The sequence below is a fragment of the Rhinolophus sinicus genome, linkage group LG13, assembly GCF_036562045.2.
Source record: "Rhinolophus sinicus isolate RSC01 linkage group LG13, ASM3656204v1, whole genome shotgun sequence".
NCBI classification, from domain to species: domain Eukaryota; kingdom Metazoa; phylum Chordata; class Mammalia; order Chiroptera; family Rhinolophidae; genus Rhinolophus; species Rhinolophus sinicus.
Window position 1 is genome coordinate 32328141 of NC_133762.1, and position 24646 is coordinate 32352786.

The window sequence follows — 24646 nt, forward strand, 5'->3', positions numbered from 1 at the left end:
TTTTTTTTATTAGTTTCAGGTATACAAAACAACATAGTAGTTAGACATTTACATACCTGATAGAGTGATAACCCCAATACTGTCGTGGAAACTGTACAGCTTTGACGCTGGTGACCACAAGACAGGGAGAAAATCTGACGTGGGGCTTCGGAAAGTTTTTACTCCAAGGTCAAGAACTGAGACCTTGTGGAGAATGCCTCAAGTTGTGGGTTAATGAGAACCATTGAGCCTGTATCTTGTGTACTGCTCATATCATTGATTCATTCCATTTTTTCCCCAAGTGCTTTGGGGATGCAATAGTGAACTTACTCTCAAAGAGCTTACGCTAGTTTCTTTTGTTGGTGTGGTTTCACAAGCAGAAATAAACCAAAAGTAAACTCACCTAGAGGAGGCAGGAAAGGAGGTAAGAGAGTCAACAGTATTTAAATAGCTATATTAGTTATTCAAATACCTCTATTAGCCTCGTTAATTCAGTCAGGATTTTGTGCCAAGAATGGACTAAACCAAATAGTTCTCCTCTTTCAGAATTCCATTTTTCAGTGCTACATATTCCAATAGCAGATAGACTTCTCTGAGTTCTTGATATCTTTGATTGAAAATATGGCTTTCAGGCAAGTAGATATTTATTTTCTTGGTTCAGTGTACCTGTACCATTGAAGCAGATGTGATTCTTCAAAAGTGGCTGCAGGTAACTTCTGTTTTGGGGGTTCAATTCAACCAGTCAATTCAGTTCATTCATTCAAAGAACTCAGCCCACGTTAACTGAGCATCTTCTAAGTACCAGGCTTTGTTTTGTGTCCTGGTGAGACCAGGGTGATCAAGAGAGGCAAAGCACAGTTCTCTTGGAGCTTACCCTCTAGTTGAGGAGCTCATGTTTTTGTGGCTTTGACAAATAACTGGGGACTTGGAATAAAACTGGGGACGTAGAAGTCATTCGCTCAAAGGATATGTGTTGAATTAATTGAATGGGAGTGCTAAAATATTGTTAGCTATCACGGATATCCTCAGGATAAGGCCTTCTCAGTCCTCATTTTCGATCTTTAAAATTACCCTTTTAACCAGTTTGTCAGCAGACACGTGCACAGATACATGTATATTATTTGTAACATTTATAGGACAATGTTTCTCCTTCCTGCATAGACACCTTACCTTCAAATTTTAATTTGAAGATAGTTGGGGCACATGAACCAGAGGGAACTGGGGGGGTTCAGATAGCCTGGTATTCCCAGGCTCTATAAAAACTATGGAGTCACCAGGAGTGTGTTAAGGCAACGAGTTAAGGAAGGCTTTGGAACACTCAGGCTTTCGTTGTCCACCCTTTCAGATGCTTGCAGGGGATTCCTCATTTCTGAACGTAGTCAAGGACATGGTCATCTGGTTTGAATTACGGACACATTGATCATTTTCCCCAGAAAGACAATCAGGGAGGTGAATTATATGAGGTCTGACAATTAAGTTTGCGAACTTGTTGCAATGATGTTGTTAGCCTTGTTTGATATCAGAGGGATTGTTGATTATGAATTTGTACCAACTGGACAAACAGTTAACCAAGTTGACTATTTGGAAGTGCTGAAAAGCATGCGTGAAAAAGTTAGACGACCTGAACTTTTCACCAACAATTGATTCATGGCTCTTGCATCACGACAATGTATCAGCTCACATAGCACTGTCTGTGAAGGAGTTTTTAGCCAGTAAACAAATAAATATATTGGAACATACTCCCTACTCACCTGACCTGGCCCCCAATGACGTCTTTCTTTACCTGAAGATTAAGGAAATATTGAAAGGACGACATCTTGATGACATTCAGGATATCAAGGGTAATATGATGACAGCTCTGATGGCCGTTCCAGAAAAAGAGTTCGAAAATTTCTTTGAAAGGTGGACTAGGTGCTGGTGTCTGTGCATAGCTTCCCAAGGGGAGTACTTCAAAGGTGACCATAGTGATATTCAGCCATGAGGTATGTAGCACTTTCTAGGATGAGTTCGCAAACTTAATTGTCTGACCTCATACTTAGGCAATTACTGGGGTAGAATGTCAGCAGAAGGAAGGAGAAAATGAACCACTGTGAGCTGACTAGGTGCTACATGCCAGTCACTTCCTCAGTGTCAGTCAGCAGTGCATCTGCAGAGCAAAGCATTGTCGGTTTTCAAAGAATTCAGCTGGATAACTTCCAGTTTAAAATGGCATCTGGCTAGCTATAGCTGCCCCTGGCACAGCCTCTTTGGATTTCCAATTAACCTCTTTAATGAAGGCATAGAAGCAGTAAGGCCCCACCATCATAAAAGTGGAGACACTCTTCCCTTATCCCCCTCTTTGCATTGGCTTAGAGGCATAGCATCTGCAGTAATTAAAACATTGCCTGGCTATCCCTCAAGTCTGTGAGTATTGCTTCTGAAGTCAGCCAAGTCTTGCCATCCTCAATATACTTTTTGGAGATTATGTTTTCTATAAAATGACAGGGTAGAAAGTTGGGGCTATAATACTCTGATCCTGAGAGGAATAGACACCACAGGGAAAGATATGTAGATAAGGATAGAAATAAAGAGAGACTGCTTAGCAGGGCCTGTTGGAGACTACGATAGTTTTTCCTTATCCATGGTGGATACGTTTCAGGACCCCCAGTGGATGCCTGAAACTATAGATAGTATGAAACTCTATATGTACTATATTTTTTCCTATATTTACATACCTATGATAAAGTTTAATTTATAAATTAGACACAGTAAGAGATTAGCTAACAGTAAAATAGAATGATTATAACGATAGACTGTAATAAAATTATGTGAATGGCTTTGGGCCATTATTAAGTAAAATAAGGGTTACTTCAGCACAAGCTCCGTGATACCTGGACAAAGGGATGAGTCATGTCCTAGGCAGGACGGCACAGGATGGCGTGAGATTCCATCATGCTACTCAGAACGGTGTGTAATTTATAACTTATAAATTGTTTATTTCTAGAATTTTACATTTAGTACTTTTGGACAGTGGTTGGCCATGGGTAACTGAAACCACGGACAAGGCAGGATGACGACAAGATTTTCATGTCTTCTGTTGGGTTTGAATGTTAGAGAATAAGGCAGTGGAAGCTGAAGAGCCTACCTCAGGAGAGCAGAGCTCTATTATACAGAAGCCTAAAAAAATAAAAGAATAACATTTTAAAGTAAACCCTTTCCCCAAGCACACAAATAAACAAATACCAAATTATCTATGTAAATGTAGGGTTAAAAAAATGAAAAATCTTCCCTCAAAGAAAATTCCAGACTTACATAATTTCATTGGTGAAGTCTTTCAATGTTTAAGGAAGGAATAGCACTAATGTTATATAAACTCAGAAAATAGAGGAAGAAACACTTTACAGTTTATTTTATGATACTCATTTATGAAATCATAATACCAAAATCTGACAGACATTCCAAAAAGAGAGAGAGAGAGAGAGAGAGAGAGAGAGAGAGAGAGAGAGACTAACTAAAATTCTGCTTGAACACAGGGTCAAAAATCCTTAACAAAAAATTAGCAAATCAAATCCAGCAACATATACAAAGAATAACATATCATGACCAAGTAGGGTTTGCCCAGAAATGCAAAGTTGGTTTAACATATGAAAATCTAACAGTGTAATCCACCCCATTTACAGAATTAAGAAGGAAAAAAAAATCAAGGGGAAAAGGCATTTGACAAAAATGAACATCTACTTATGATAAACACTCAGCAATGTTGATTTAAAAGGGATATTTCTCAATCTGCTAAAGGCTACTTATTAAAAAGCTGTAGCAAAAATTGTATTGGTGAAATATTGAACACTTTCTCACTAAGACTGGGAACAAGGCAAAGAAGTCCTTCTCTTGCCATTCATTGCAAAAAGTAAAAAAACAGAAATAAAAAAACCAAATGAAATGCATACAGACAGGAAAGGAAACGGTGATACTGTGTCTATTTTCAAGTGTCATGATTATGTGGAGAATCCTAAGAAATTTACCAAAGAACTACTGAACCCAATAAGGGAATTTATTATAGCAAGCTCATAGGATTCAAGGTTAATATACAAAAATCAATTTTATTATTGTTACTAGCAACAAATATTTGGTAAAATTAAAAAATCTCTTTGCAGAGCATCAAAAACAAAATGAATGACTGAGGATTAAATTAAACAGAATTGGTGTAAGACTTCTATTGATACACTGAAAACTACACAACACTGTTGAGAGAAACAAAAGGAGACTAAAATGAACAGGTATTTATGAGTAGGAGAACTCAATGTTGTTAATATGTCCATTCTTCCAAAATTGACCAATAGATTTAACACAGTCACGATGGAAATTCCGGAAGGTCTTTTTCAGAAATTGATAAACTGACTCTAACGTTTATATAGAAATGCAAACAGATAGAGTATCAAAAGCAATCTTGATAAAGAAGAGTGAAATTGGAGGACTTAGGCTATCTGACTTCAAGTCTCATTTTAAAACTACGAAGAGTGTGCTAGTGGCCTAAAGATCGACACATTGACCAATGGAACAGAAACCAAAGCTCGGAAACAGACTCAACTGGTCAACTAATGTTTGACCGAGGCATCAAAGCAACTCAGTGCAGAAAAGGAAGTCTTTCAACTAATGATGATAGAATAGCTGGTTATTCATACAGGAAAAAAAAAGACTTCAACTCCTACGTCATACCATACACAGAACAATAAAGCTTTCAGTGGAAAACATGGGAGAATATCGTCATGACTTAGAGATAGGCAAAATTTTCTTAGGACTCATGAAAAAAAAGCTATGTTATTTGTTTTCATTAAAGTTTGAAAATTTCTTATAGACACTGTGAAGGCAATCCACAAGCTGAGAGAAAATTAGTAAAACAGATACCTGCAAAGGACTGGTATCCAGGATATATAAAGAACTCCTACAGTTCAAAAATAAAAAGGATAAAAAAAAACGCACTATAAAAATGGGCAAAATAATTGGCCAGGCATTTCACAAAAGAATATACACATGTAGTCAATGAACATAAGTAAAGTGCTCAGTATCGGTAGTCATCAGGGAAATTCAAATTAAAACCACAATATGATACCCCTAGACACCTTTTAGAAGGTCTAAAATTGAAAAGACTGGCAATCCCAAATGTCATTAAGAGTGTGGAGTAACTGGAACTCTCATACATTATTAGTGGGAGTTTGGGAAACTGACTTTTTTTTTTTTTCCCCAGAAATCTAAACATATTCCTACCCTGTGACTGAGCAATTTCACTCCCGGGTAACTTTCCACAAAATCTGAAAATATATGTCCACAAAAAGCTTTGTTCAAAACGTCCCTGGCAGGACATCATTACTAAAAGCCCCAAACTGGAAACAGGCCAGATGTCTGTCAATAGGCCAATGGATAAACAAATTATGGTGTATTCATACCATGGAATACTACTCAGTAATAAAAAGGAACAAATTACTGATATTTGCAACCACGCGGATGAATCTCCAAATATTTTATTGTGTGAAAGAGCCATATACAAGTACATGGGTACTGGGATAGGGCAGCCCTCCTTTCAAAAAAACACACAAAAATAACAGCCACATGGTGGCCTGTACCCCCTAGGTCACATAGTGGGTTCAGTTTCATTCCCAAAGATACCTATTATAGGACACATTCAACTGAAGTGTATTGATAACACCTGACAATCGATTAACGGAATACATTATATCAATAGAATAAAAAAAAAGTCCACATTAATCTCAATAGATGCAGAAAAAACATTTCAGGTTAATTAGTGGACATCCTTGTACTGTATGATTCCATTTGTGTATAGTTCTAAAAAAGGCAAAATTTATGGTGAAAACAAGTCAGGATATGTGACTCCCTCAACTTTGTTCTTTTCAAAGATTTTTGATTATTCTGAGAAACTTGCAATTACATATATATTTTAAATCAGTTTTGTCAATTTCTACAAAGAAGGCAGCTGGGATTCTGACAGAAGTTGCTTTGAATCTGTAGATCAATTTGGGGAATATTTGCCATCTTAACAATATTAAGTCTTCCGATCTTTTAACATGGAATGTTTTTCCAGTTATATAAGTCTTCCTTCAACAATATCTTGTCGTTTTCAGAATCTAACTTTTTTTTTTTTAATTAAATTTATTGGGGTGACAATTGTTAGTAAAATTACATAGATTTCAGGTATACAATTCTGTATTACATCATCTATAAATCCCATTGTGCGGTCATCACCCAGAGTTAGTTCTCCTTCCATCACCATATATTTGATCCCCCTTACCCTCATCTCCCACCCTCCACCCCCCTTACCCTCTGGTAACCACTAAACTATTGTCTGTGTCTATGAGTTTCTGTTTCTCATCTGTTTGTCTTGTTCTTCTGTTGTTTTTGGTTTATATACCACATATCAGTGAAATCACATGGTTCTTCAGAATCTAACTTTTGCACATCATTTTGTTAAATTTATTCCTAAGTATTTTACTCTTCGATTCTATTGTAAATTGAATTGTTTTCTTCATTTTGTTTTGGATTGTTCATTGCAAGTGCATGGAAAGACAATTGATTTTTGTGTATGGAACTTGTTTCTTGCAACCTTTCTGCTCTTGTTTATTAGTTCTAATGGTTGTTTTTAAAGTGTATTCCTTAGGATTTTGTACGTATAAGATCATAGCATCTAAGCATAGAGATTGTTTTACTTCTCCCTTTCCAGTCTGAATGTCTTTATTTCTTTTTCTTCCCTAATTGCCCTGGCGAGAACCTCTAGGACAATGTTGATAGAAGTGGCAAGAGTGGATATCCTTGTCCTGTTCTTGACCTTAGGGGAAAGCGTCCGGTTTATCATCATTAAACATGATGTTAGATACGGGTTTTTCATAGATGCCTCTTGTCAGATAGAGAAAGTTTCCTTTTATTCCTAGTTTGTTGAGGCTTTAAAAAAAAAATCATGAAAGGGTGTTGGATTTTGTCATGTCTTTTCTGTACCTATGGAGGTGATCATGTGGATTTTGTTTTTTATTCTATTGATATGGTATATTCTATTAATTGATTATCAGGTGTTACCAATGCACTTTGGTTGAATGTGTCCTTTGCTAATAGGTATGTTTGGAAATGAAACTGAACCTACTATGTGGCCTAGTGGGTACAGACCACAGTGTGGCTGTTGTTTTGGAGGCGGGCTGCCCTCTCCCAGTCTCTCCTAGCTCTTCCCAAGTTCTCTCTGCCGACGTAATGCCTTACCCGAGTCAAGTCCAAACTTACTCCTCCATCCAAGTAGACATGTTTCAGGTTAATTAGGGGCCTCAGTCTATTTAGCTCATAGGCTGTAATTATAAGAACCTAAGACCTGCAATTTCTGTTTTAATTAAAATAAACAATGCAAAGGGACTGACATCACACCAGGGCAACTGATGGGCAAGGCATAGGTAATTATACCAAATTTGAGCCTCTTGCTGTGAAGAAGTCTGCTGGGATCCACGATGGAGCACTGGGCCTGGCCATCCTGGGGAGTGCTAATTACCTGCTCAAACCAGACAGGTTGGTTGCTTCTAGTGATGACATTAGAACATGCTTCTTTCAAGTTAGAACTGAGCTGTGACCTTTGTGGGGTGTGTGTGTGTGTGTTTGTGTGTGTGTGTGTGTGCATTTGCCTGTGTAGTGTCCCTTCAAATATACTTAACCTATAATATGTTTACACACACACACATGCAATGGCTTAAGAAAATTCTTATTTTAACTGCTGATTTTAGAGATCTTTTTGGGGAGGGAGTTACCCTTGCTTAGAAAAATAATAGTTCACTTGGAGAGGGTAAGACATATCTTAACTGCTCAGCCTTAGAAGTTACAGGAATTTCGGGGGCGTGGAGCAAGGTAAAGGAAAGTGGGACGAGATAGTGGAAAGAACCAGGGCCTGGAACATGGCAGGAGATGAAAGTCCGAGAAGAAGGCAGCCAGTGAGAGAAGCCTGGTGTCCAGAGTGGCTCAAGGACATGTAAGAACAAGGACATATAAACACTTAATTTAAAATTATTTGTTTTGTATGATATAAACTCTCTCTGACACTGCAAGATTTCAGTAAAGTCATTGGCACACACCAATGTTTTGAATGAGTGAAATCTTTTGTGTGTGGAGGGTGAAGATCAAAGAGGAAAGATCGAATTCTGCATTTGAGTAGGAGTGTAGGGGTCACGTGTAAGTGAGCAGGTGCATCCAGTGGAACAGGGAGCCAGGAGTGACCAAAGATTGTTCGTCCCTGGGACTTTTCAGAAACCTTGTGCAAGGAGTTGACTTCCCACAGGATAGAGGGGAGAAGTCCACGTTTGTTTTAGAAAAGAAACCTCATCATGCTTTTCTCCTGACACCTTCCCGTGGCACCCACTGCCCTCACGATAAAACATGAACTTATTTAGAAGGTGTTGTAGGCTAAAAAACACCGCTGATATCTGGTGTTAATCCCTAACACCTATAAATGTTATATATATATATATATATATATACACACACACACACACACACACACACACACACACACACACACATTTGTTTGTTTTTGAAAAAGGGTCTTTGTAGCTGTGATGACGTTGAGGATCTTGAGATGGGGAAATTATCCCGGATGCTCCTGAGGGGCTCTCCACACCATCACATGTATCCTTATAAGGAGGGAGAGGACAATTGTACCACACACACAGATGGAGAGGAGAAGCAGTGCGACCACGGAGGCAGAAATCAGTGACGCGGCTGAAATCAACGGATGCCCGCAGGCCCCAGAAGCCAGAAGAGGCAAGGAACAAAGGAACAGATTCTGCCCTAGAGCCCCCCGAGGGAGCCGAGCCCTGCGGAACCCCTTGATATCAGCCCAGTGAAACTGATTTGGATTCCTAGCCTCTAGAACGGTGAGGGAATACATTTCTGTTGTTTCAAGCCACCCAGCTTGGGAAACAAACACATGGCTTCCCTAGAACTTTCAGGATCCGGTCTCTGCCTCTTCTGTAGTCTTTTGACCTGCTGTTCAGTAGACCTTCATCTCCAGCCCTCCCCCGCCCCGCCCTGCCCCGCTTCTGGCCACACCTTGTGTGTGCTGACCTCCCCACCTGGAATAGTCTTCCGGTCCCTGCCAACCCTGAGCAATGCGGCATGCTGTCAGAAGAGAAGACGGAGTGCACAGGGAGGACCGTGCCTCTCAGAGGTCCCCTTAACCTTGTCTCCGAGTTGGCGCCCTCCCTGGCCACAGTCTCAGGCTGAGACAGCACCCTCTTGCTCAGCCTTCCCGGCGAAAGCTTCATGTCAGGGCAGGTTGGCAAGCCCCAGCTGTCTCGTCTTTGACCTCACCGGGTGCCCACAGATGGATACCTTCGTGAGAACAGTGGAATAAACACAGGCTTTGGTGTAGGATGGAACGGGGTGGGAATGTTGCCTTTGCTGTGTACACGCCGTGCGACCCTGGGGACGTTACTTAAGCTTTCGGAAACTTAGTTCTCTTATCTGTAAAATGGGACCTATAAAAGTGACCTTCGAGGGTTGTTGTATATATCCCGTAACATATATTTATGAAGTATCCACTCTATGTGGACAAGCCCAGGACCCTGCCTTTGGGGAGAGTGCATTTACTTAGGATACTGAGCGAGTAAAATGAGACCTGGAACAGGTACGCTTTCCCCCATCCGCTCTGCATTGTCTGAGGCTCCCTTTTCCTCGGGGCCATATCTGGCTCCTTACCCAGTGTAAGGGAAATCTCCCAAGGGGCAGGTTTGGCCCAAGAGGAGGCAAGTAGGCAGGGTGTTGTGGGGCTGAGCATGCCTGTGGATAGTGGCTTTGCTCTGGGAGCAGCCTTTAGCTTCCACTCATGCTATAGTCTAGACTTCAACAGCTGGGAGGCAGCAGTCACCTTTGCAGGAAGAAAAGTTTGTAAGTACAGCAGGCAGATGGGTATAATGAGCCAGCCCTGGATACCTTGCCGGGATCCACAGGGTAGAACCAGGGACAGAGAGAACACACAGGAGTTCTGACTCGGTGTGCTTACGTGCAAATGCCTGTGTATACACAGTCACAAACTCGCCTGGGGAACCGCCACATTCTCAGACACACATGGGCACACATGTCTCTACATGCACTCACGCATGCTTTGTATTTGTATTGCATTCATATTTATTTCGGAATCATGTTTTGCCGTTCTTTTCCCTAACTGGATATTTGGGTAAAATGATGAGAAACTGAGGCTCAGAGTTATGAAGTTCCTTCATCAAGGTCACACAGCCCTCATACAGCAGAATTAAGCTACAAACCCAAGATTCTCACATGTCTCCATCAAATCAGGCTACCTTTCTACACACACACACACACACACACGCACACCACACTTTCTGAGCCTCAGTTTCCTCATCTGTAAAATGGAGACAAAAACAGAACCAGTTCCATAGGGTTGCAGTGAACAGTAAAGGAGCTAATGAATGTAAGGTTCCTGGCCCCTTGCCTATCACATAGTAAGTGCTCAGTAAATGTTTGTTTTTACTATGTAACAGGCAGGCATCTCACTAGGCACTGGGGATCCTTACCAAGTCAAATACCTTTGCTGAGAATAGTACTGAAACGTTGTTTCAAATGTGACTGAAAGGAAAGGCAATATACTGCCCAGCAGGTCCTTGTTCTGGAAGAATGACTAAGGAAAGCTTGAGGACAGAGCCCCATAGTGGTGTTGAAATCTCCTCCAGGGTCTGCCATTTGGGGATCCTTTTCTAGCTGCCACCCCAACCTATGGGCCCAGCCCATTTCAAGGTCTTGGGTCTGGCCAGGCCTGGAGAGCTGAGCCCCATAACATACAGGGCACTTCCTCTCTAGCACTTGGGACAGGAGGGCTGGTCCTTGCTCGTGTCATCCCAGAGGTCTGCACAAGCTGCTACAAGCTCACACAGAGGAGACAGCAGTGACCCAGACGCTCCTGCAATTTGCCTGGGCAGAATGTCTTTCTTGCCAGGGCTGGACTGCCTGTTCCCCGGGGCTGCTTCCCGCTCTGAGGACGCAGGCTCTGCCATGCTGGGCAGCCTGTGCCCATCCGTCCTGCATCCCCACTTCCAGCCCCAAGCCCCAGTGGAAGGACTTGCACGGCTCATGGTGGTAATTTGAGCCCTTTTATCCCCATGGTCAAAGAGGAGTTTATGATAATCCCTACCTCCTTGGATTGTCATGAAGATTAAGTGAGACAATGCACGAAACACTGGTTTTGGCACATAATAGGTGGCTTGTAAATATAGCAGCAATTATTGTTATTATTACTGTCATTGCCATCATCGTGGTCATCATCGTTCACCATGATCACCATCAGATCCTAAAGGCAGCTAGCTAGCCAAGGATTAGATCCGGTCACTAGGCATGTGATGTCAGGAAAGTAACAGCTCTGGGCCTCAGTTTCCTGTAGTGCAAACTGGCTACTCTTTTTGAAGTTTCCTCCCTTCACCCTCACTCAAAGTCTCAGAATCTCTTGCTGGGCAATTGTAATAGCCACCCCTGTGGAAAGTTGGGCACACGACCTTACTTCTTTGCATCTTTTCATCTCAGTCCACAGGCTCAGCTCGTCTTTGAACTTCTGGCACTTTTCCTCTGTCTGTTTTGTGAACAGCTTCTCCTCAAGGCATCTATAACTGCTGGGACTTTTCAGAATTCCATCCTTTGTCGTTTCCTCCCTTACTAGGGATTTCTTCCACTTCCTGTGCTCACTTCCCACACTGTCTGGGTCACTGTCAAGTTGTCATCTGCTGCCATCAGCTTCTTCTTGAACTCTGGATCTAAATATCCAACTATCTGTTGAAAATCTGTACTTGGATGTACCAGAGAAAACTCACACTCGGCACTCCCAAACTTGACTCACCATCTTCTCCATAAAATTGTTCTATCTTCTTTCATGTCTCAATGATGGCCCTACCACTCACAAGCCTGTCCAAGTCAGAAACTTGTGGGTCATCCTACACTCTTTGCTCTCGTAGTATTTATTATACATTCACTGTTTATCCCATCCTCCCTCCCTCCCTCCCTCCCTCCCTCCCTCCCTCCCTCCCTCCCTCCCTCCCTCCCTCCCTGCCTCCCTCCTTTCTTCCCTTCCTCCTTCCTTCCCTCCTCCTCCTCCCTCCTCCTCCTCCCTCCTCCTCCTCCCTCCCTCCTCCCTCCCTCCCTCCCTCCCTCCCTCCCTCCCTGCCTCCCTCCTTTCTTCCCTTCCTCCCTTCCTTCCCCTCCCTCCCTCCCTCCCTCCCTCCCTCCCTCCCTCCCTCCCTCCCTTCCTATGAGTAAGAATTTCACATATTTACTGAATATCTGCTGTCAGTCACTATACTAGCTGTTGGGCCACTAGGTCACTAAATCCCCTTCATATTACCCATAAATGTCTAAGAATTGCATCATCCCTGCCTCTCAGTTGCAAATGACAGAATGCATACCTAGGAAGAAAATATACTGAGTAGCTCCCAGAACAAATGGCATGATGGAGACACTGGCTGGAGGCCAAGCTTCTCAGAACCTCCCAGACCACATTGCACATCTGGATTAATGGTGAAACTGCCATTGCCATCGCTGAAGCTGCCATGGCATACCAGACACCAGAAACCTGACTTTAGTGCCAACCACTGCTGTTACCAGCACCGGTGTTACTTTTGGGTTGGCAATTGGACTTGGCAACCACGCTGCCCTGAACGTTGAATTCCGTTGTTGTTTCCCACATCAGCAAACCTGCAGGTGAGCTCCAAGCAGAGCCAGTCCTCCCATGGACTGCTTCCCAACTGGAACGTCTAATTGATGAAAGCTGGTCTTGTGCTCGTGGCACAGTGGCATGGCAGTTTGGAAATTATTTGAGTTCTGAATTCTACCTTGGAGATAGGAACTCATTATATCATATTTTCCCCAAATTGCAAAAGTCTATTAAAAAGTTGATGGATAGCCACACCAAAAAAAAAGAAAAAAAAAAGAAAAAGAAAAAGACAAACTTCTGGCATGGGAATCTATCTTGTCCCCTCCATCATCTCTGCTGATGTCCCAGGCCCACCTCATCATCTCTCCCCCATCTCACCCTGGTCAAGCCTCACTCTGGTTGCTGGTACATTTTACACTAAAGCATGTTCTGATGTCATCTGCTCAGTGTCGTTCTACAGCTCCTCATTGCTCTAGCACTTCAGCTCTCCAATGTGGGCCTTCACAATCTGTGCTTTGTATGGTTCTTCACCTCATTTTCTGTTCTCCCCCCCATCCCCCCCCCACAACACACACTACACATTGCACGTATTCATATTCTTCTGGAGCAGAGAGCGAGGAAAGCCATGGCAGCCATTCAGTGATGTTTGTAGGATGGTATGGTGACTCCTGTTATGGAGCCAGCACCACTTAGAGTCCAAGCAGAGCTCAGGGGAGATCCTGTTGACTGTGGACACATAGAGGGCATATCTGGGGCTGATTTGAGGACAATTTAAGTGAAGGTTTTCCAGATCTCTAATCGACTGGGCCAGAAACCTCACCACTAGGGCCCACACTGAGGTTCCAGCAACTGTGTGTACCGCCCTCACACGTGGGAATCCACTGAGCAGGCCCCTCATGCTGCCCAGCTGGGGCCCAGCACTCACCACCCATGACCCCCTTGTCATCAGCCTGATGCAACTGCAGCTGACAACAGCCAAGAAAACAGTGAACAATGAGGGAAAGGGGAGGGAGGTAGATTGTATAGACATCCAATTTCCTTTCTCTTGGGCAATACCTATAAGTGACATTGCTGCATTATATGGTAAGTGTATATGTAACTTTCTAAGAAACTGCCAGACTGTCTTCCAAAGTGACTGACGTTCTCACCAGCAGTATGTGAGAGTTCCAGCTGCTCCACTTCCTCGCCAACACTTGGTATTGTCAGACTTTTGAATTTTAGACTTTCTCATTGGCATGCCATGTTATCTCATTTTGCGTCTAACTTGTATTTCCTGATGACTATTGATTTTTTTCCGGTGCACATGGGCCATTTGTGCATCTTCTCTTGTGAAGTGTTTTGCCTGGTTGAAAAATTTGTGCTGATTCCTTATTATCAAGTTGTAAAAGTTCATTAAATATTCTGGATACAAGTCCTTTTTTAGACATATCTATATGAATATTTTTCCCCAGTATGTACCGTATGTGTGTTTTGTCTTAGTACTGTCTTTTAAAGAGCAGACGTTTTTAACTTTGATGAAATCCAATTTATCATTTTTAAAAAAACGGTCATTTTCTTTAGGTCTCATGTAAGAAATATTCGCCTATCCCAATATTACAAAGATTTCCCCCTGTTTCTTATAGAACTTTTGCAGTTAGGTGTGTGATCAATTTTTGAGTTAATTTTATGTGTGGTTTGAGGCAAGGGCCAAGAGTCTTCCTCTTTTTATTTATTTATTCTTTTCACATAGGCATGTCCAATTATTCCAGCACCAGTTGTGGAAAAGACTATTCTTTTCTCGTTGGATCAGCTGAGCATATCCGTCAAAAACCAACTATATATATCTGTCAAAAACCAACTACATATATTTGTCAAAAACCAACTATGTATCTGTATCTATATCTATTATCTATCTGTCTGTCTATCTGTCTGTCTGTCTGTCTATCTATCTATCTACCTATCTATATATCTGGACTCTACTGTGTTTCGATGACCTACATGTCTATCCTTACTTCGAGAGTGTACTGTCTGAATCATAGTAGCTTGATAGTAAGTGTTGAAATCAGGTCAGGTAACTCCTCCACACTGTTCTTTTGCAAAATTATTTTGGCTCTTCTAGGTCCTTTGCATTTTCTAAATTTTAGAATCAATTTGTCAATTTCTTTAAAAAATGACCCTGCTGAGATTTTGATTGAGTTTACACTGACACTATAGATCAGCTAGGGGTAAATTTACATTTTCACGATCCCAAGTCTTCCAGTCCATGAACCCAGTGTAACTTCCCAATTAGCGAAGTCGTCTTTCTTTACTCTCAGCAATGCTTTGCAATTTTGACTGTATAGTTCTTGTATGTGTTTTGTTAAATTTATCCCTAAGTATTTCATGGTCTTAAGATTTATCCCTAAGTATTTTGTAAATGATGTTTTAAATCTCAGTTGCCAATTGTTTGTTGCTAGTATACAGAGATGCAATTGATTTCTGTATTTTGACCTTGTATGCTGTGATGTTGCTAAATTACCAGCATTTTTGCAGATTCCTTAGGATTGTCTCCATTTCGTCGTCTATAACACGGGGAGAATGTGAGTGTATCTACATCAGAGGGCTGAGTGAAAACTAACTAAGATAATAGATCTGCAGGCCTTATCCAGTTCCTGGCACACGCTGGCTAACAGTAACAAAACCAATAGTGCCATGTTTAACACAGGCAAAACCAATTCCCGCCATTAGAAGCAGGGTTAGGGGTTATTCTCAGGGGGCAATAGTGACCAGAAAGGTGTGGGGTGGGGTGAGGGTGAGGGCTTCTGGGATGCGGAGCATGTTCTAGTTCTTGATTTGGGTACTAGTTCCACAGAGGTGTTCAGTTTGTGAAAATCAGTGAACGACGCACTGTGATATATGTGTTTTTCTATATGTTTATCACACTTCAATGTAAAGTGAAAGCAGTTGAATAACTATGGTCTTCTGAGCTCTCCTCCTGTACCTGGCCCTGGGACCCTCTCTTTACATGGCTTGTCTCATTAACCCTGTGACACCTCATTAACACCATCCCATTTTACAGAAGACAACACGGAGGCTCAGAGAGACAGGGGCGCTTGTGCAAGCTCACAGAGTGAGTGTGCAGTGAAGATCGGTGTCACCCCAGTTCCTAGGATCTTAACCACTCAGCGGTACGGACTTGTGTTAGCGTTTGGTTGGGAAGCGTGTTAAATCCTTAATTCCACGCCTGAGGGATGTGCTCATGGGTTTACCTTACCCGGGCAGCACAGGGACGTTCTGAGAAAGGCAGCAGGTCTGGGAGTGGAAAGGGCAGTGGGAGAGGGGCCAGCGGGGGCCTGGGAAGACCTGGCAGGACCAGCTGGGTTTCCTCACTGTCATCATTGCTCACGGTCCACCTGGTGTCTCCGAACCAACCCCCTCACACAAACATTGAATAATTGCCTGATCTGGCCTGCCGAATAGGGCGGAGGTAGGGGACGTTTATTTTTCATTAAAAGGTCAGGAGGAGATTATGGGAGATGGTGCTCATTGGGAGGAGTGGCCTCCAAAAATGTGCTGACCGGTCATATTTATTAGGCCCAAACACATGTTTCCGGTACCTGCTGCCACGTAGCTAAGCCTTCCTTGCTTCAATCGAAACTTTTAATTTTGCCAACCTTCCCCGGGCTCTAAGGATGGTTACATGAGCTGATGCCAGGATGGGAGAGAGCGGAGGCAGGAGGCAAGCGTTCAAATTTCCTTTCTGTCACTTAGGAAATGGATTTTGAGTAAGCTTCTTACAGCTGGGCCTCAGTTTCCTCATCTGAAAAATGGGGATATACGGCCTCTGCTGCAAGGTTGTTGTGATGAGTCAACTTTATGATGGCTATAAAAGTGCCTGGTGGAAATCTGCAGCACAGAAAGTGCTTGGTGAACATCAAAATGTTTGTAAACTATAAAATATTGTTAAAGCAGCCTTACCTTCTACTCAGTTCTGCATCCCCATGTTGCACATCCCTGAGGAGATGACTCTTGGCTGTTGAGAGGAGTCATTTCTTCCAGAAGGCTCTGGGCATATGCCCAGACCAATACCACTCTACATGTCGCACAATGTGACTGAAATGCAGCCAGTTGTCTTCTTCTTTGAGCCACGTGGTGACAAATAGCTTCCCGGACTGAACTGAGCAGGTGTGTGGGTCTCCCTTCCCAACTCTCACCTCACCCCAGAATTCAGCCCTGTCCAAGATGGCAGCCTTCTTGCCAGCTGCCCTGTATCAGACGTAGGGTAGGAAGGGTCTCTACTCAGGGCTGGGACTTTCACCTCACTCTTCCTTGTGTGATGAAGGCAGGGAAGGCTCTGAGGTGCTGGGCTTGGGGCTTCAATGGCCACCTCGTCTCTGCAGCTTTGGTGAAGCTGAATCTCTAAGCCTATTCTCATGAAAGTCAGAATAGAGCATCAGGTGAAGGCCAGCCCTAGGCTCTGCCCCCAACTTATGCTCTTTTCCTTGGGAACGTGTGTAAACAGGCCGAAGCACGCTGGATCCACACTTGGACTTGTCCTGCTCCTCTCGTGTTCCCCTCATAAGCGATGCTCTCTCTTACCTCTGGGTCTTGCACATGCATTTCCCTAGCTCACTCGGCCCGAGACACACTTCCATTTTCCATTTCCTTCCCTTATTGTCTAATGAGATGTCTCAAGATGGACAGTTTTCCCTGACCCCATGAGTCAAATCACATGTCTCTTCTCTGTCTCTATGATCCCCTGTGCTTCTCCATCATAGTACTGAGTGCACTGTATTGTAAGTCCTGGCTGCTTGTCAGTAACCCCTCTCCCATAAGACTTCCAACTCCAATAACCTAGGATCTCTTATTTATCATTATATCCTCAATATCTGGCACAAGTCATAGGTGATCAACAAGTATTAATACTTGTCAACTGAGTGACTGTCCCATGTTCGCATCCAAATCATGTCAGGTAGAAGTTGCCCAACTCAGGTGTCCTTAAGTAGTAACTGGAGAGACTCTGCATTATTCACAGACACTCTTAGCCTTCCTCTTCCTCCTGACTGTGTGGCCAGTGGTCTGATTGGCTCATAGACATTCATTCCACCATGTTGACAAATCCTGAACTATGTGCTGGAGAGAGCAAGTTTTGAGGAATTAAAGTCTAGATGCAAAATATTCAAAGTAATAAGAATAAATAGGAGTTGTTTTCATGGATGACAAGGAAAATGGAATTCCAGGAAGTGTGAGCAAAGGCACTGGGGCATAAAAATATCGCCTGTGTTTAGGAAACTGGTAAACACCCAGAGTGGCAGAACTCTGGGGAAACTGGGAGATGTGATGGCTGGGAGAGCCGAAGGTCAGATTGAGGCCAGGTGGGAGAGAGCCCTGGGAGTTCCCGAGCAGAGTGACATTGGCAAAAGGGTTTTTCAGAAAGATTCCTCTGGCAGCTGTGTGTGGGAAGGTCTGAGGTAGGGTCAGACCAGAGGCAGGGATGGCAACAAAGGAGCTGTGAGAATGCCCACCCAGGACCGGCATTTCCGGAAGGAGTATCTACATAAGCTAGTTTCAAGGAAGGGCACCTTTGCAAAACGGGTTTGGATTCCCTCCTTTAGTCCCCTTCTCATGATCATTAAATGACCCCAAAGCCCCTGCCCAGGAAAAATGCAGAACCTGGTGGCCTTGGGGAGGGAGGGATAGATAGGTAGCAGCCCCAGTCTAGGGAGCCCCATGGAGGGTGATAACTTTCACCTTTTCTCTTCCCGCCCATGTCTTCCCAGGACTGTGTCTCATCCCAGGAGCTTCTGAATGAGCTGGAGGAACTGCAAACTCATTCGTTTCCTAACTAGGCCAGTGGCACCCAGTGGCACTGGCAGAGAACCTTTGGAAATGTTTTTACGATTAAGACATTTAATCCACTTCAGCAAATTTAGTCACACTGATGTGGTCAACTGGTTTTGCTACTGACCTGGAGTCAATGTTTCCAATTTGTTGGCCTCAGTTTCTCCCACTGAAAATGGGAAAGACCAAAGGAAATCCAAGGGCCTTTCGCCCTTATTTATCTGGGGTGTGTGTGGGGGGGCGGGTGTCTAAGCTCAAGCTCCTGGACTTACCCCCTGCAGGGCTCATAATTGTGACTGGATGCACCCTCGTGACCAGTCCATCCGCTTATTTTACATGTTCTCAAAGTTAACCTTTGGCAAACCCACTGGCTGTGTTTGTGTTTGATGGTCCAAGACAGCACAGATGTTAGACTCTAGAGAAATTGTGTACTGGAATTTTATAAATGTGGTGGGGATGCGGGCTGTGCTTTTACTTGTCACTAGAAAAGGAAAAAGGGATACGTGGATAGTTGATTATGAAAACTCGGCCATAGAACTGGGTATGGCTTCCAATACTTGGAAGATGGACTTTTTATTCCTGGGTGTCCTACATGGTAACTCTTGATTTTTACTCTGTAGTAATGACTTACATTTCCATGTTTCCTAGATTCTCTTCTGAATTCCCGTCTCTTTATCGGCGTACTCTTTATGGGATCCAACTCAACTAAGACCCTGTCCAGGCCAGACTTTACTTCTGACTTTTGAGGATGTGGTCCCTGTCTGCTGGGAACCTCCTTTTCTGTATCCTGAAGCTCCTTTAACTCCGCAAGTCCCAGCCTGAATTAACCCTCCTTCCTGCCCAACTTGCTCTGTCTCCTCTATTCCCTGTTTCAGGAATGACAGCATCCTCCACCCAGTCACCAAGGCTGCAACCTGGGAGTCATCCTGGGCTCCTCCCTGGCCCTCATTGCCACTTCCATCTATCATCACATCCTGCCTGTTTGGCTCCTGAAATATGTCTACAGTCTCTCCTATCCTCTCCTACCCAGTGGATTCTTACCCAAGTTCAGTTCTTACTCTCCTGATCAACTAGATAATTAAAATAACCTCCTCCTATTTGGTTTCTCACTCTCCAGGCTCCTCTTCCTTCAGGATGACTTTTCTTCTGCTACCATAGCGATTTTCTGAAAACCCCAATCTGGCCATGTGTCTCTCTTGCTTGAGATAGGACATGAAATCTTCATGGCTTGCAAAGCAAAGCTCAAATGTCCTAGCCTGTATATGAAGTCAGTCACAGGAGACCATCTGATGTTTCCTGGATGTAACTTCTTACAAAGCTCTGTGCCTTTCTACGTCTTGATCCTACTGATTGGTTTGTCCATCCTCCCTGTACTTTCCTCCTTGGCTCTGCGGACCTCTGATCTCTGTTGACCTCTCAAGCCTCACATCTTATCACTCTCCCCCTACCTGTGTGCAACCCTCACTGCTAGCACCCAGGGTGCTTACCTCATCGCCTGAACAGCCTCCTGAGGTGGCCATGCCTCTCTACTCTGAGGACCTTGAGATGGCCAATGACCCCTTCTCACTGATGCTCTCTCTTGCATCTGATAGCTGTGTGATGTGCTCCCCTGTGTTGGTCTTAAGCCATGTGCACAGGGGATGGGCATTCCTTATGTGAATGGGCCCCGTCTTCTTCCTTTTTCCATGGCTATTCATCTGTGCTCCCTGCTGGTACCAGTGAGTGGAAGGCCACTATCTGGTCAACACGGAAAGAGGTCATATTCCAGGAATGCAGATATGACTGGAAGATGTCTTGTTCCATGTGTAGGTTATACAATTTCAAGTGGTAACTGACATAGTTGGAAAATGAATCATCACTCACTTTTTCCTACACATTCTAGGTAAGACGTGCATTTTTGCTCTCCCTCCGTGAAGCTTAGTGACAACCTTTGAGTCACTGGAAGCCGGTGTTCACAGGTGGCACGATGGATGAGGCAGCATGGTGAGTAATGATGTAACTGGCATTAAAAATGCTATTAAGAAACTGCATCGGCACAGAGATCTGTACTGTTTCCAAACAAGTATGTTCTGAAACGCCATGGCAGTGGGAGTAAATACAGCAATCCTGCTTCTTTCCCTCATGGTGGGAGATATAAAAATTAGGCAGAAATGGTGCATTTGACAATAAAAAACACAAAGAGCTGTTTCCTGGACATGAACAGGAAGAGATGGTGCCCACACCCTAAGAAAAATCATCATGTGCATTTTGGGGCAATAAACAAGGATATAATTACCTCTTCTTTGCCCATTATTCTAAGTCTTCATTGATAAATTACTATGCCTCACATGAGCCCATGAATTTTATAATATGCATTGAATATGAATTTTTAAATTAAATTGATTATTTGTCAGGACCCCACAGAAACAATTTGCTTAGAGCCCCACACATCCTAGATAGCTCTGTTCAGGAGGATGACTTTATATATATATTTTGAAATGCCCAGGGATCCCCAAAGGGGACGTGATGCATGCCACCTAGCCTATATTTTATGTTGGACTATCTCAAAGAACTCTCCAAATTTGATGGGTGTCTATCTGTTTTTAAGCAATGCAATAGCAGGAGTCAGTCAGAAAAAACTCTGTGTTTAGCAAAGGGAAAACGCCCAAGAGAAATTCAGTAAAATCATGTCCATGAGGTGCTGCCACAGAGATGCCCCGCTGTGCAGCAATATGAGAGCGAATCTGTATTAGTTCCCTAATTTTAGAGATGAAGCTCACACTTCTAGTGAGAGATGTAGGTGGAGTTCAAGTCCCCATGACTATGAAATGAACCCAGCATCCATGTTCCTTCCATCGTATAATCCTGATATGGGCGAAGTAGAAAGCAATGTGACTGCACAGGGTCATCTCTGATGAGTTTGGGTCTTAAAAACACAAAGACTAAGGAAAGGGCACACAGCCAGACACCTGGGGAAATGACCCATGTTTGCAAGAACTGTGTCTGAAAGGCTAAACCCGAGAAGAGCTAAGGCTTTGAAACAACCCCTGAAAATAAAAATGAGGGTTTTTCTTGTGCTGTTTGGAGACAGATGGTGGGGAAGGAAGGGGAGTCCACAACATGGCGATGATGGTACAATGTTGACAGTTATCAGAGAGAATTGTGAGAGCTGCTCAATTCACCAAGGCGTAAGCCTTTAATCTGGAAAGATTGAAACTCGAGATAGGAGAAAGGCAAAAGGCACACCTCACTGCCCTTAATTAACTCACGTCTCCAATACCACATGAAGTGTAGCCCAGGGTCCTGATAGGACTTGCAGAAGTCTGTGGAATCCCTGTCCGTTGTATTTGAAGAACTGTGGAGAGAGAGAGAGAGATGCCAGAAGTCTAGGGATGGCTATGTCTTGTCTTGATTTTCCAAACCTGGGATCTAGAAATTATGGGCTTAAATCCAGTCTTTTGCAATGAACTATAAATGATTATTTAAATGGTGTAGAGGTATGTGCACTTAGAAAAGGAAGTAGAAATCAGTTTGGCACCATCGTAGGCTCACTAACAATTAGTAATTCCAAAACATCATTATTTCTCTTTTGAAAAATAAGCTTCCTAGATCGATGCTGTCGATATTTGTTATTTTTTATATCCCTACCTTTTGAACGAATTTGGAGGAATTCTCTCCTGTATGGATCTTGATGAGAGGTGAAACCTGTCTTTCACCATCACACTGAAGATGCCACATGCTCAATTTCCCAGCTTCCCTTGCAGCAAAGGCATTGGCTGATGCTCTAAGTTTGGCTAAGCAGAAGTGGCCACTCATGACTTGAAGTTGGGTTTAAGCAAGGTCAAGGAGCAAGGATGGCAGGCAGAGAATCAACGTTGTTGATTGAGTTTCCAGGGGCAGTGATGGTAATACTCATGGGACAGTCCTGTACCAGTGGTAGTGGAGGGCCAGTAGCAATAATTTCTGCCCAGATCACTTCTTCCAAATGACATGGTGAGCTATTCTTGGCTGCTTGATATATGACCAGTTCTCCATTCTTTCAGAGGCTCTGTGAACATCATAATAACCTTTTAATAAATGCCTTCTACGCCTAAATCAGCCCAGAGATGGTTTCTTTTGCTTGCAACTAATAACCCTGAAAGGACAGCTATATCTGGTACGTCTGGGTCGTGCCACAGACATTGTATCTTGATTGCAGCAGACATTTGTTAAAGATTTGCGAGTTAAAATTAAGAACAAGATGGAATATTATGGGTTGCAAGACATTGTACTCAGGTGGATAGGATGTGTATGTCCCCAAATATTGAGTAATGTATCCAGGCTGGTCTCCAAGGAGGTCTCCAGTGACAAGCTGTGGCAGGCAGGATAATGGTACTCCAAAGATAACCACATCCTAATTCCTGGAGACTGTAAATATGTTAAGTTACATGGCAAAGGGGAATTAAGGTTGAAGGTGGAATTAAGGCTTCTAATCAACTGTCCTTAAATTAGGGAGCATATTCTGGATTATCTGGGTAGGACCAATGTAATCACAAGGGTCCTTAATATTGCTGGTTTTGAAGATGGAGGAAGGAGCCCATGAGCGAAAGAATGTGGGTGGCCTCTAGAAACTGGATAAAGCAAGGAAACAGATTATCCTTTAGAGTCTCCGGAAAAAAAGTAGCCCTGTGAACACCTTGATTTTAGCCTGGTGAAATCCCTTTTGAAGGTTTTTACCTAAGAACTGTTTAAGCACTAAGTTTGTTACAGCAGCAATACAAACTAATACACATTCCATGTGTCTCTACAAGTGGCCTTTTCTAATGGAGACTTTATTAATGATATGATTAATAGTCTTCCAAGTAGACTGGGCAGAGTCTTAAGGCACCAATGGGGGCACTCAGGGGCTACCAGGAAGGGATGTAGGAATGGGGCAGGCAGAGGCACTGGGACCCTGGGATACCCACCCATGCTGCCCCTGGAGCAATACTGCTTTTATCTGTTTTAAATATGGCATTCTAGGAAATATGTTTGAATGCCATCTCTGATGTCATAAATAAAGGTATTCATGATAACAATAAGAAATAACATTTGTTGAGCATTTACATAGACCAAACACCATGCTTAGCTATATATAGCTCTTCTTTAATTCTCACAATAAATAGTTCCTCAGAAGGTAGGTATCGTCTTTGCAGATGAGAAAACTGAGGATCAGAGAAACTAAGTCACTCCACCAAACAAAGCCCTACAGCTTGTAAGTGGTGGAGATGGTATTCTCACTTGGGCAATCTGACTCTAGAATCTGCACTCTTAGGCGAGTGGATCAAACATGTGATTGGACAAAGGCAGTTGGAACAATTCAGAATCCAAATGTCTTGTATAGTGACAGGCATACATTTGGGAGAGAGGTGAAATCCTGTGTTTGGGTTTAAGGACACAATTGCATCAAAGCGCGGGTATTTTAAGTTAATTAATCACGTTATTTGTTGGTGTTTGCAATGGGTGGAAAGCCACTGCCTTCCGGGTGTATGACAAGTGTAAGATTCTAGTCCCCTGTGAGAGGAGAGTCCTTTACACCACAGAATGGGCAGCCTCCTGATGTGAGCTCCCTGTCCTCGGTAACAGTCAACAAAAGATTGAGTTCGTGATAGTGGGGAGTTGATTTAATGTCTCTTTAAATTGGAAGATTCTAAGATTCAAGGGTTACTGTGCATAGGGCCAAATGTTTGGAACTCTTAGTGCTGAGCTTAAGCAACCCCATTCTCCCGGGACTCACCAGGCAGAGGAAAACCTAGACGGATAGAGTCTTCCTCAGGATGGGACACCCAACCTATGGGGCTTGGGTTTTATCCTAGAGAAAAAGGGAATCCATGGCAGGTGTTTAGGCAGTAACCTGATATGAACAGATTTGCATTTTGGAGGGGTGAGTATATCCGAGGGGGAGAAATTGGATCAGCGACAGCAACTGTTAAAAAGGCCTAAGCAAGGGAGGCACATTTCTGGATCAGAGCAGCCAGAGCCAGAAGACTTGGGCTGAGGGGGAAGGAGAGGGCGGAGACCAGGGCAACACCCAGGTGAGGGCTGGGCTGGGTGGAGCTGTCCAGGACAGGCGGTGCTGGTGCCTCCAGGCTGTAGGAACTCCAGGGCACAATGCAGGTCCACAGGGAAGCTTGTCTGGGGAGGAGTCCTGTGGGAAGTGGGTCATACTTTTGGACGGCTCCACAGATGGGTTAGTCAGAA

At 43.3% G+C, this 24646-nt stretch overlaps 1 long non-coding RNA gene across 1 annotated transcript in view; it reads left to right on the forward strand.

Annotated features, from left to right (window-relative positions):
- The window catches only part of LOC109456678 (uncharacterized), a 127204-nt gene that overhangs the window by 32436 nt on the left and 70122 nt on the right, over nucleotides 1-24646 (forward strand). Inside the window, exon 4 of the long non-coding RNA XR_012491314.1 lies at nucleotides 20331-20431. This is a non-coding gene — a long non-coding RNA (uncharacterized LOC109456678). The remainder of the gene's footprint in view (nucleotides 1-20330; nucleotides 20432-24646) is intronic.